This window comes from Hyla sarda, chromosome 5 (genome assembly GCF_029499605.1).
Source record: "Hyla sarda isolate aHylSar1 chromosome 5, aHylSar1.hap1, whole genome shotgun sequence".
Classification (NCBI taxonomy): Eukaryota; Metazoa; Chordata; class Amphibia; order Anura; family Hylidae; genus Hyla; species Hyla sarda.
In genome coordinates, this window is record NC_079193.1 from 383,355,763 (window position 1) to 383,370,592 (window position 14,830).

Here is a 14,830-nt window from a genome sequence, read left to right on the forward strand (position 1 = left end):
TAGGAGGACAGTGTATACAGGAGCGGAGGACACACACAGTGTATACAGGAGCGGAGGACACACACAGTGTATATAGGAGCAGAGGACATGGTGTATATAGGAGGACACAACGTATACAGGAGCGGAGGACACACACAGTGTATACAGGAGCAGAGGACATGGTGTACATAGGAGGACAACGTATACAGGAGCAGAGGACACACACAGTGTATACAGGAGCAGAGGACATGGGGTATATAGGAGGACACAGTGTATACAGGAGCGGAGGACACACACAGTGTATACAGGAGCAGAGGACACACACAGTGTATACAGGAGCAGAGGACATGGGGTATATAGGAGGACACAGTGTATACAGGGGCGGAGGACACACACAGTGTATACAGGAGCAGAGGACATGGTGTACATAGGAGGACAACGTATACAGGAGCGGAGGACACACACAGTGTATACAGGAGCAGAGGACATGGTGTATATAGGAGGACACAACGTATACAGGAGCGCAGGACACACACAGTGTATGCAGGAGCAGAGGACATGGTGTATATAGGAGGACACAACGTATACAGGAGCGGAGGACACACACAGTGTATACAGGAGCAGAGGACATGGGGTATATAGGAGGACACAATGTATACAGGAGCGGAGGACACACACAGTGTATACAGGAGCAGAGGACATGGGGTATATAGGAGGACACAACGTATACAGGAGCGGAGGACACACACAGTGTATACAGGAGCAGAGGACATGGGGTATATAGGAGGACACAATGTATACAGGAGCGGAGGACACACACAGTGTATGCAGGGGCGGAGAACACACTTAGGGGGACAAAGGGGTCTGGGTGCAGAAGAGTCGGATGGGACTCATGGGTTTATAGGATGAGGGGAAAGATGGGTCTGGAAGAGGAAAGTACAGCGGTGGCATTCCGCCAAACTGAGAAGAAAGTGTGTGGAAGTATTATTTTAAGGGGGCAAGATGTGTGGCAGAGTTATATTCAGGAGGGAAAGTGTGTGGCAGGGTTATATTCAGGAGGAAAGGTGTCTGGTAGGGTTATATTCAGGGGGTACAGTGTGTGGCAGTATTATATTCAGGGGTACAGTGTGTGGCAGTATTATATTCAGGGGTACAGTGTGTGGCAGGGTTTTGTTCAGGGGGCAAGGTGTGTGGCAGGGTTTTGTTCAGGGGGCAAGGTGTGTGGCAGGGTTACAATCAGAGGATACAGTGTGTGGAAGGGTTACAGTCAGAGGGTACAGTGTGTGGAAGGGTTACAGTCAGAGGGTACAGTGTGTGGCAAGATTATATTCAGGGGTACAGTGTGTGGCAGTATTATATTCAGGGGTACAGTGTGTGGCAGTATTATATTCAGGGGTACAGTGTGTGGCAGGATTATATTCAGGGGTACAGTGTGTGGCAGGATTATATTCAGGGGTACAGTGTGTGGCAGGGTTACAGTCAGAGGGTACAGTGTGTGGCAGTATTATATTCAGGGGTGCAGTGTGTGGCAGGATTATATTCAGGGGTGCAGTGTGTGGCAGGATTATATTCAGGGGGCACAGTGTCAGACAGGGATATATTCAGGGGGCACAGTGTCAGACAGGGTTATATTCAGGGACACAGTGTCAGACAGGGTTATATTCAGGGACACAGTGTCAGACAGGGTTATATTCAGGGACACAGTGTCAGACAGGGTGATATTCAGGGGGCACAGTGTCAGACAGGGTTATATTCAGGGGGCACAGTGTCAGACAGGGTTATATTCAGGGGGCACAGTGTCAGACAGGGTTATATTCAGGGGCACAGTGTCTGAAAGGGTTATATTCAGGGGGCACAGTGTCTGACAGGGTTATATTCAGGGGGCACAGTGTCAGACAGGGTTATATTCAGGGGCACAGTGCGTGGCAGAGTTCTATTTAGGGGGCAGAGTGTCAGACAGGGTTATATTCAGGGACACAGTGTCAGAAAGGGATATATTCAGGGGGCACAGTGTCTGAAAGGGTTATATTCAGGGGGCACAGTGTCAGACAGGGTTATATTCAGGGGCACAGTGTCTGACAGGGTTATATTCAGGGGCACAGTGTCAGACAGGGTTATATTCAGGGGCACAGGGCGTGGCAGAGTTCTATTTAGGGGGCACAGTGTCAGACAGGGTTATATTCAGGGGGCACAGTGTCTGTAAGGGTTATATTAAGGGGCACAGTGCGTGGCAGAGTTCTATTTAGGGAGCACAATGTCAGACGGGGTTGTATTCAGGGGGCACAGTGTCTGTAAGGGTTATATTCAGGGGGCACAGTGTCTGAAAGGGTTATATTCAGGGGTACAGTGTGTGGCAGGATTATATTCAGGGGTACAGTGTGTGGCAGGGTTATATTCAGTGGGCAAAGTGCATGGCAGGGTTATTCAGAGGGTACAGTGTGTGGCAGGGTTATATTCAGAGTGTACAGTGTGTGGCGGGGATAAATTCAGAGCGTACAGTGTGTGGCAGGGTTATTCTCAGGGGCACAGAGCTTGGCAAGGTTATATTAAGGGGAAACAGTGTCAGACATGGTTATATTCCTGGGGCACAGTGTGTGGCAGGGTTATATTAAGTGGGCACAGTACGTGGCAGGGTTACATTCAGAGGGTACAGTGTGTGGCAGGGTTACATTCAAAGGACAGGGTTATTCTCAGGAGCACAGTGCGTGGCAGGTTTATATCCAGGGGCACAGTGTCAGACAGGGTTATATTCAGGGGGCACAATGTCAGACAGGGTTATATTCAGGGGGCACAGTGTCAGACAGGGATATATTCAGGGGGCACAGTGTCAAACAGGGATATATTCAGGGGGCACAGTGTCAGACAGGGATATATTCAGGGGGCACAGTGTCAGACAGGGATATATTCAGAGGGCACAGTGTCAGACAGGGATATATTCAGAGGGCACAGTGTCAGACAGGGTTATATTCAGGGGGCACAATGTCAGACAGGGTTATATTCAGGGGGCACAGTGTCAGACAGTGTTATATTCAGGGGGCACAGTGTCTGAAAGAATTATATTCAGGAGGCACAGTGTCTGACAGGGTTATATTCAGAGGGCACAGTGTCAGACAGGGTTATATTCAGGGGGCACAGTGTCAGACAGGGTTATATTCAGGGGGCACAGTGTCAGACAGGGTTATAGTCAGGGGTACAGTGTCAGACAGGGATATATTCAGGGGTACAGTGTCAGACAGGGATATATTCAGAGGGCACAGTGTCAGACAGGGATATATTCAGGGGGCACAGTGTCAGACAGGGTTATATTCAGGGGGCACAGTGTCAGACAGGGTTATATTCAGGGGGCACAGTGTCAGACAGGGATATATTCAGAGGGCACAGTGTCAGACAGGGTTATATTCAGGGGGCACAGTGTCAGACAGGGTTATATTCAGGGGGCACAGTGTAAGGGTTATATTCAGGGGGCACCGTGTCTGCAGAGAAAGATGTAGTTAGAATGAGAAAAAAAAAAAAAACACAGAGAAGACATCACCTGTCCATCCCCATAACGACAAAGTGATCACAGAATGTTATAGATCTTTACTAATTAAAAAAGGGAAAACTAAAAAATGACAGTGACATAAATATTCATACCCTTTACTCACTCTCGTGGTGTATACCAGTGGTCTTCAGACAGCGGCTCTATAGATGTTGCAAAACTATAACTCCCAGCATTCCCGGACAGCCAACGGCTGTCCGGGCATGCTTGGAGTTGTAGTTTTGCAACATCTGTGGGTACACAGTTTGAAGCCCACTGGTGTATACACACACGTGAGAGGGTCTGAATACTTTCCGGATGCTTTGTATCCATCAGGTGTCCCCCGGCCCTGATAAGGAACCATCCATCAGGTCTGAGCTCGGCTGCAGATAAGACCCCGCGTCCCGTTATCTGGGGCAGAACACAATGGTGCGATGGTTTATAACACACGACAGAGATGAGTCACTTCCCGACGCCGTTATCTGTCCGCACAAAAGACGGTGACAGACGCCGCCGCAACACAATGTCCTGCGCAGACAACCATGAATGTTTAATGTGCAGATATGAAATAACAGCCACCGTGTGAGACAGACACATTGTGACGACACCGCAGAGCACAGACACAATCACAGACCATCAGCCCGGGTACCACATATGTAAGATGTAGCAGAGCCAGAGGGGTTACATAGGACTGCAGGTCACATCTACTACATTATCTGTACTCAGAGAGTTATCACTGTTATCTGTGGTGTTACATAGGACTGCAGGTCACATCTATACATTATCTGTACTCAGAGAGTTATCACTGTTATCTGTGGTGTTACATAGGACTGCAGGTCACATCTATACATTATCTGTACTCAGAGAGTTATCACTGTGTTATCTGTGGTGTTACATAGGACTGCAGGTCACATCTATACATTATCTGTACTCAGAGAGTTATCACTGTGTTATCTGTGGTGTTACATAGGACTGCAGGTCACATCTATACATTATCTGTACTCAGAGAGTTATCACTGTTATCTGTGGTGTTACATAGGACTGCAGGTCACATCTATACATTATCTGTACTCAGAGAGTTATCACTGTTATCTGCGGTGTTACATAGGACTGCAGGTCACATCTATACATTATCTGTACTCAGAGAGTTATCTCTGTTATCTGTGGTGTTACATAGGACTGCAGGTCACATCTACTACATTATCTGTACTCAGAGAGTTATCACTGTGTTATCTGTGGTGTTACATAGGACTGCAGGTCACATCTATACATTATCTGTACTCAGAGAGTTATCACTGTTATCTGTGGTGTTACATAGGACTGCAGGTCACATCTATACATTATCTATACTCAGAGAGTTATCACTGTGTTATCTGTGGTGTTACATAGGACTGCAGGTCACATCTATACATTATCTGTACTCAGAGAGTTATCACTGTTATCTGTGGTGTTACATAGGACTGCAGGTCACATCTATACATTATCTGTACTCAGAGAGTTATCACTGTTATCTGTGGTGTTACATAGGACTGCAGGTCACATCTATACATTATCTGTACTCAGAGAGATATCACTGTGTTATCTGTGGTGTTACATAGGACTGCAGGTCACATCTATACATTATCTATACTCAGAGAGTTATCACTGTGTTATCTGTGGTGTTACATAGGACTGCAGGTCACATCTATACATTATCTGTACTCAGAGAGTTATCACTGTTATCTGTGGTGTTACATAGGACTGCAGGTCACATCTATACATTATCTGTACTCAGAGAGTTATCACTGTTATCTGTGGTGTTACATAGGACTGCAGGTCACATCTATACATTATCTGTACTCAGAGAGATATCACTGTGTTATCTGTGGTGTTACATAGGACTGCAGGTCACATCTATACATTATCTATACTCAGAGAGTTATCACTGTGTTATCTGTGGTGTTACATAGGACTGCAGGTCACATCTATACATTATCTGTACTCAGAGAGTTATCACTTATCTGTGGTGTTACATAGGACTGCAGGTCACATCTATACATTATCTATACTCAGAGAGTTATCACTGTTATCTGTAGTGTTACATAGGACTGCAGGTCACATCTATACATTATCTATACTCAGAGAGTTATCACTGTTATCTGTGGTGTTACATAGGACTGCAGGTCACATCTACTACATTATCTGTACTCAGAGAGTTATCACTGTGTTATCTGTGGTGTTACATAGGACTGCAGGTCACATCTATACATTATCTGTACTCAGAGAGTTATCACTGTTATCTGTGGTGTTACATAGGACTGCAGGTCACATCTATACATTATCTATACTCAGAGAGTTATCACTGTGTTATCTGTGGTGTTACATAGGACTGCAGGTCACATCTATACATTATCTGTACTCAGAGAGTTATCACTGTTATCTGTGGTGTTACATAGGACTGCAGGTCACATCTATACATTATCTGTACTCAGAGAGTTATCACTGTTATCTGTGGTGTTACATAGGACTGCAGGTCACATCTATACATTATCTGTACTCAGAGAGATATCACTGTGTTATCTGTGGTGTTACATAGGACTGCAGGTCACATCTATACATTATCTATACTCAGAGAGTTATCACTGTGTTATCTGTGGTGTTACATAGGACTGCAGGTCACATCTATACATTATCTGTACTCAGAGAGTTATCACTGTTATCTGTGGTGTTACATAGGACTGCAGGTCACATCTATACATTATCTGTACTCAGAGAGTTATCACTGTTATCTGTGGTGTTACATAGGACTGCAGGTCACATCTATACATTATCTGTACTCAGAGAGATATCACTGTGTTATCTGTGGTGTTACATAGGACTGCAGGTCACATCTATACATTATCTATACTCAGAGAGTTATCACTGTGTTATCTGTGGTGTTACATAGGACTGCAGGTCACATCTATACATTATCTGTACTCAGAGAGTTATCACTTATCTGTGGTGTTACATAGGACTGCAGGTCACATCTATACATTATCTGTACTCAGAGAGTTATCACTGTTATCTGTGGTGTTACATAGGACTGCAGGTCACATCTATACATTATCTGTACTCAGAGAGTTATCACTGTTATCTGTGGTGTTACATAGGACTGCAGGTCACATCTATACATTATCTGTACTCAGAGAGATATCACTGTGTTATCTGTGGTGTTACATAGGACTGCAGGTCACATCTATACATTATCTGTACTCAGAGAGTTATCACTGTTATCTGTGGTGTTACATAGGACTGCAGGTCACATCTATACATTATCTGTACTCAGAGAGTTATCACTGTTATCTGTGGTGTTACATAGGACTGCAGGTCACATCTATACATTATCTGTACTCAGAGAGTTATCACTGTTATCTGTGGTGTTACATAGGACTGCAGGTCACATCTATACATTATCTGTACTCAGAGAGTTATCACTGTTATCTGTAGTGTTACATAGGACTGCAGGTCACATCTATACATTATCTGTACTCAGAGAGTTATCACTGTTATCTGTGGTGTTACATAGGACTGCAGGTCACATCTATACATTATCTGTACTCAGAGAGTTATCACTGTTATCTGTGGTGTTACATAGGACTGCAGGTCACATCTATACATTATCTGTACTCAGAGAGTTATCACTGTTATCTGTGGTGTTACATAGGACTGCAGGTCACATCTATACATTATCTGTACTCAGAGAGTTATCACTGTTATCTGTGGTGTTACATAGGACTGCAGGTCACATCTATACATTATCTGTACTCAGAGAGTTATCACTGTTATCTGTGGTGTTACATAGGACTGCAGGTCACATCTATACATTATCTGTACTCAGAGAGTTATCACTGTTATCTGTGGTGTTACATAGGACTGCAGGTCACATCTATACATTATCTGTACTCAGAGAGTTATCACTGTGTTATCTGTGGTGTTACATAGGACTGCAGGTCACATCTATACATTATCTGTACTCAGAGAGTTATCACTGTTATCTGTGGTGTACACTCATCTACACACCCCTGTCACCTCTGTCCACTCCTCTACACCCCTGTCACCCATGTACACTCCTCTACACCCCTCTGTCCACTCCTCTACACCCGTCACCTCTGTCCAGTGGCGTTGCGACCCGGGTGCGGGGGGTGCGGCCCGCACCGGGTGACACCAACCTAATGGGGTGACACCAAGACGCTCCGCAGCACCCACACCCCCTCCCCAGCTACACTGACACCCCCCTATGTCCCCGACCGGCCTCCCATCCGTCAGCACCCCCTCCCCCCCAGTGCTGTGTGTGCGGTGCGCCCGTCCGTTAGCAACCCCCCCCCCCTTTCAGTGCGCCCGTCCGTCATCACGCCCCCCCCCCCCTCTCACCTTCACCAGTACTGTGCCCGGCCTCCGCTCCCACGTCTGCGCCGGCCTGACGTCACACCGCATGGCCGCGCAGGGGGACGTCAGTTACGTCACTCGCACGGCGCCCGGTGAGAAGGATCGCTGCGCTGGATGGGTGAGTGTGTATGTCTGTCTCTATCTATGTTTGTGTGTGTGACTCTGTGTGTGTGTGTTTGTTTGACTCTCTGAGTGTGTGTGTGACTCTGTGTATTTGTGTGACTCTGTGTGTGACTGTGTGTTTGTGTGACTGTGTGTGTGTGTGTGTGACTCTGTGTGTCTGTGAGTGTGTGTCTCTCTGACTGTGTGTGTTTGTGTGTGTGTCTCTCTGTGTTGTATGTGTTTTTTTTTTTGTGTGTGTGCATGTGTGTGTGTGTGTGTGTGTGGAGACTTTGACGCATTGTGGGGAACCTGCAAGGGAACCTGCGGCCTAATGTGGGGAGTCTATGCTACCTAATGTGGGGAGTCTATGCTACCTAATGTGGGGAGTCTATGCTACCTAATGTGGGGAGTCTATGCTACCTAATGTGCGGAGTATATGCTACCTAATGTGCGGAGTCTATGATACCTAATGTGCGGAGTCTATGCTAGCTAATGTGGGGAATCTGTGCTACCGAATGTGGGGAAATTGCTACCTAATGTGGGGAATCTGTGCTACCTAATATGGGGAAATTGCTACCTAATGTGGGGTAACTGGTACCTACCTAATGTGGGGAAACTGGTACCAAATGTGGGGAATCTATGCTGCCTAATGTGGGGAAAAGATGCTACCTAATGTGGGGGAACTGCTGCCTACCTAATGCTCCCCCCCCCCCCCCCCCTGGCAGTAGCACCCTCATCATCCGCAAGCAACTACCCCCCCCCCCCCCAGCAGCACCTCCATCAGCAGATCCTGATGGTGGATGATGGCGGTGCTCCTGCCAGGAGGATGATCCTGCCGATGGATGATGGGGGTGATACTGCCAGGGGGGATGGCCAGTAGCACCCTCATCATCCTTCAGCAACACCCCCCCCCCAGTAGTAGCACCCCGATCATCCACTAGCAACACCACCAATACCCCCCTCCCGTGGTAATAGCATCAGCTAACGGATGTTGAGGGGTGTTACTGCGGTTGTGGTATTATATTCAGAGGGTGCACTGTATGGCAACGTTATATTCAGAGGGCGCAGTTTGTGGTAGTGTTATATTCAGAGGGCACAGTGGGTGGTAGTATTATATTCAGAGGGCGCAGTTTGTGGTAGTGTTATATTCAGAGGGCGCAGTTTGTGGTAGTATTATTAGAGATGAGCGAACTTACAGTAAATTCGATTCGTCACGAACTTGTCGGCTCAGCAGTTGATGACTTATCCTGCGTAAATTAGTTCAGCCTTCAGGTGCTCCGGTGGGCTGGAAAAGGTGGATACATTACTAGGAAAGAAACCTTTTCCAGCCCACGGGAGCACCTGAAAGCTGAACTAATTTATGCAGGAAAAGCCATCAACTGCCGAGCCGAGAAGTTTGTGACGAGTTGAATTTACTGTAGTTTGCTCATCTCTAAGTATTATATTCAGAGGGCGCAGTGGGTGGTAGTAATATATTCAGAGTGTACAGTATGTGTTGGTATTATATTCAGAGGGTACAGTATGTGATAGTATTATATTCAGGGGTACAGTAAGTGGCAGATTTATATTCAGAGGGTACAGTATATGGTAGTATTATATTCAGAGGGTACAGTATGTGATAGTATTATATTCAGAATGTACAGTGTGTGGTAGTATTATATTCAGTGGGTACAGTGTGTGGCGGTATATTCAGGGGTACAGTATGTGGCAGATTTATATTCAGAGGGTACAGTATGTGATGGTATTATATTCAGAATGTACAGATGTGTGGTAGTATTATATTCAGTGGGTACGGTGTATGGAAGGTTTATAATCAAAGAGTATAGTGTATAGTAGTATTATATTTAGAGGATACAGTGTCTGGCAGGTTTATAATAATAATTGTTTTCATATAGAGGATGAGAATGCGCTGACATAGTGAGGAGACGTCTGGGCATCACATTCTACAGACAGAAGTTTTAGCTGGACCAGGCGGTATGTACCATCTGAATTAGATAAAGGAAGACTATAGAGAAGACGTCACCTGTAATCACTGATATCATTGTGTATACTCCTCACTATAGAGAAGACGTCACCTGTAATCACTGATATCATTGTGTATTCTCCTCATCATAGAGAAGATGTCACCTGTAGTCACTGATATCATTGTGTATTCTCCTCACTATAGAGAATACGTCACCTGTAGTCACTGATATCATTGTGTATTCTCCTCACTATAGAGAAGACGTCACCTGTAATCACTGATATCATTGTGTATTCTCCACACTATAGAGAAGACGTCACCTGTAGTCACTGATATCATTGTGTATTCTCCTCACTATAGAGAAGACGTCACCTGTAGTCACTGATATCATTGTGTATTCTCCTCACTATAGAGAAGACGTCACCTGTAGTCACTGATATCATTGTGTATTCTCCTCACTATAGAGAAGACGTCACCTGTAATCACTGATATCATTGTGTATTCTCCTCACTATAGAGAAGACGTCACCTGTAATCACTGATATCATTGTACATTCTCCTCTCTATGTCCTATCAGAGCTGTAGTCGCTTGTCAGTTCTACAGTTATGGTCAGTGAAACTACAACTCCCAGCATAACCTCACCACTGCATAAAGGGGTACTCTACTGGAAAACATTTTTTTAATCAACTGGTGCTACAAAGTTAAACAGATTTGTAAATTACTTCTATTTAAAAATCTTAATACTTCCAGTACTTATTAGCTGCTGTATAAGCGATTCACAGGAAGTTCTTTTCTTTTTTAATTTATTTTCTGTCTGACCACAGTGCTCTGTGCTGACACCTCTGTCCATGTCAAGAACTGTCCACAGTAGGAGCAAATCCCCATAGCAAACTTATCCTGCTCTGGACAGTTCCTGACATGGACAGAGGTGTCAGCAAATAGCACTGTGGTCAGATTGGAAAGAACTACGCAACTTCCTGTGGAGCATACACCAGCTTATAAGTACTGTAAGTATTAAGATTTTAAATAGAAGTAATTTAAAAATCTGTTTAACTTTCTGGCACCAGTTGATATAAAAGTAAATGTTTTCCAGTGGAGTACCCCTTTAAGTAATTCTGGGAGCTGTATATTTAAATGGTGAAAACTTCTTTAACACTTTCCCATTCTGTGGCAACTGGTATATCTGATTATTATACTGGAATTTCTCACAATGCGCTACAACAGTGGTGTCTGTCACAACAGGCTAAAAACTTACTGGGGGGAGGGGGGAGGTATGGGGGTGACACCATTTTCTACCGCACCGGGTGACACCAACCCTAGCAACGCCACTGCCTCTGTCCACTCCTCTACACCCCTGTCACCCATGTACACTCCTCTACACCCCTCTGTCACCCATGTACACTCCTCTACACCCCTCTGTCCACTCCTCTACACCCGTCACCTCTGTCCACTCCTCTACACCCCTGTCACCCATGTACACTCCTCTATAACCCTCTGTACGCTCCTCTACACCCCTGTCACCTCTGTACACTCCTCTACAACCCTCTGTACATTCCTCTACACCCCTGTCACCTCTGTACACTCCTCTACAACCCTCTGTACGCTCCTCTACAACCCTCTGTACACTCCTCTACACCCGTCACCTCTGTCCACTCCTCTACACCCCTGTCACCCATGTACACTCCTCTATAACCCTCTGTACGCTCCTCTACACCCCTGTCACCTCTGTACACTCCTCTATAACCCTCTGTACACTCCTCTACACCCCTGTCACCTCTGTACACTCCTCTACACCCCTCTGTACACTCCTCTACACCCGTCACCCATGTACACTCCTCTACACCCCTCTGTACACTCCTCTACACCCCTCTGTACACTCCTCTACACCCGTCACCCATGTACACTCCTCTACACCCCTCTGTACACTCCTCTACACCCGTCACCCATGTACACTCCTCTACACCCCTCTGTACACTCCTCTACACCCGTCACCCATGTACACTCCTCTACACCCCTCTGTCCACTCCTCTACACCCGTCACCTCTGTACACTCCTCTACAACCCTCTGTACACTCCTCTACACCCGTCACCTCTGTCCACTCCTCTACACCCCTGTCACCCATGTACACTCCTCTATAACCCTCTGTACGCTCCTTTACACCCGTCACCTCTGTACACTCCTCTATAACCCTCTGTACACTCCTCTACACCCCTGTCACCTCTGTACACTCCTCTACACCCCTCTGTACACTCCTCTACACCCGTCACCCATGTACACTCCTCTACACCCCTCTGTACACTTCTCTACACCCGTCACCTCTGTCCACTCCTCTACACCCGTCACCCATGTACACTCCTCTACACCCCTCTGTCCACTCCTCTACACCCGTCACCTCTGTCCGTTCCTCTACACCCCTGTCACCCATGTACACTCCTCTACACCCCTGTCACCCATGTACACTCCTCTACACCCCTCTGTACACTTCTCTACACCCCTGTCACCTCTGTCCACTCCTCTACACCCCTGTCACCCATGTACACTCCTCTAGACCCCTCTGTACACTCCTCTACACCCGTCACCCATGTACACTCCTCTACACCCCTCTGTCCACTCCTCTACACCCGTCACCTCTGTCCACTCCTCTACACCCCTGTCACCCATGTACACTCCTCTACACCCCTCTGTACACTCCTCTACACCCCTCTGTACACTCCTCTACACCCGTCACCCATGTACACTCCTCTACACCCCTCTGTCCACTCCTCTACACCCGTCACCTCTGTCCACTCCTCTACACCCCTGTCACCCATGTACACTCCTCTACACCCCTCTGTCCACTCCTCTACACCCCTGTCACCTCTGTACACTCCTCTACACCCCTCTGTCCACTCCTCTACACCCATGTACGCTCCTCTACACCCCTCTGTACACTTCTCTACACCCGTCACCTCTGTCCACTCCTCTACACCCATGTACGCTCCTCTACACCCCTCTGTACACTTCTCTACACCCGTCACCTCTGTCCACTCCTCTACACCCATGTACGCTCCTCTACACCCCTCTGTACACTTCTCTACACCCGTCACCTCTGTCCACTCCTCTACACCCCTGTCACCCATGTACGCTCCTCTACACCCCTCTGTCCGCTCCTCTACACCCCTCTGTACATTTCTCTACACCCCTCTAAACCCTTGTCACCCATGTACACTCTTCTACACCCCTCTGTCACCCATGTAAAAAAAAGTTCGGCGCCTAATAGATTTATTTTGCAGGCTTAATGGTGAAGAACTGTGTGTGTAAGAAATCGTGATGATGGCGCAGACCAGATGGAGAAGAGAAGGCAACATTGCAAATTAGAGAAGACGTCATTGGTGAGTCGCTGTATAAAGCAGCACTTTAAAGTACATACCCACTGATAAATAGATATAGTGCATTGCGTTTTTTACCACCACTTTCCCTTTTTTTTTTTTGCTCGTCAACCTCGGTAGCGGTGCCCCGCAGAATTTTTTTTTTCCGAGGTGTGCCCCGACCCGAAAAAGGTTGGGAAACACTGCTCTAGATAAACGAGCCACAAAAATCAGCGTTTCAACTTTGCAAATGAACATATAGACAAGCCTGATGCATTTTGGAAACAAGTTCTGTGGACCGGTGAGGCTAAAATTGAACTTTTTGGCCAGAATGAGCAAAGGTACGTTTGGAGAAGAAGGGGAACAGAATTTAATGAAAAGAACCTCTGTCCAACTGTTAAGCATGGGGGTGGATCAATCATGCTTTGTGGTTGTATTGCAGCCAGTGGCACAGGGAACATCTCACAAGTAGAAGGAAAAATGGATTCAATAAAATTTCAGCAAATTTTGGATGCTAACTAGATGCCATCTGTGAAAAAGCTGAAGTTAAAGAGAGGATGGCTTCTACAAATGGATAATGATCCTAAACACACCTCGAAATCCACGGGGGATTACATCAAGAGGCGTAAACTGAAGGTTTTGCCATGGCCTTCACAATCTCCTGACTTCAACATAATTGAAAATCTATGGATAGACCTTAAAAGAGCAGCGCGTGACAGACAGCCCAGAAATTTCAAAGAACTGGAAGACTTTTGTAAGGAAGAATGGGCAAAGATACCTCAAACAAGAATTGAAAGACTCTTGGCTGCTACGAAAAGCGTTTACAAGCTGTGATACTTGCCAAAGGGGGCAGTACAAGATATAAACTCTGCAGGGTGCCAAAACTTTTGCAGACGCCATTTTCAGTTTCAGATTTCTAGACAACTGCTTAGAAGAACCCGTGGTGCTGATTGTTGGGGCAAGGTCAGATGAGTCTGGGCATTTAAAACCTTTGAGATGACATCACCGGGTCTTCCCAGACGATTGAGAACAATCCATGACACTGGCAGGTCTCAGCTTTGCAAAGGGGGCAGTGCATGCTATAAATTCTGCAGGGTGCACAAACTTTTGCAGACGCCATTTTTTTGTTTTCTGTTATTTTGAAAGTGTAAATGATGGAAATAAAATGTAACTTTTGGTGACATATTATAAGAATGTCTAATCTGTAATTTGATGCCTTTTGGAGATTTTTCCATCTTTCCCTGGATTCTTTATGCACATTAATACAAATTTTTACCTGGGGTGCCCAAACTTTTGATCCCCACTGTAGGTTCAGTATAGTCCCCCACATTAGGTGCAGTATAGTTCCCCCCACATTAGGTGCAGTATAGTTCCCCCCACATTAGGTGCAGTATAGTTCTCCCACATTAGGTGCAGTATAGTTCTCCCACATTAGCCCAGATTAGGTGCAGTATAGTTCCCCCACATTAGGTGCAGTATATTTCCCCCCACATTAGGTGCAGTATAGTCCCCCA

General features: G+C 46.2%; 1 protein-coding gene across 4 annotated transcripts in view; it reads right to left on the reverse strand.

Annotated features, from left to right (window-relative positions):
- The window catches only part of RHPN1 (rhophilin Rho GTPase binding protein 1), a 71,300-nt gene that overhangs the window by 26,204 nt on the left and 30,266 nt on the right, over nt 1–14,830 (reverse strand). The gene's annotated exons all lie outside the window — the stretch shown is intronic.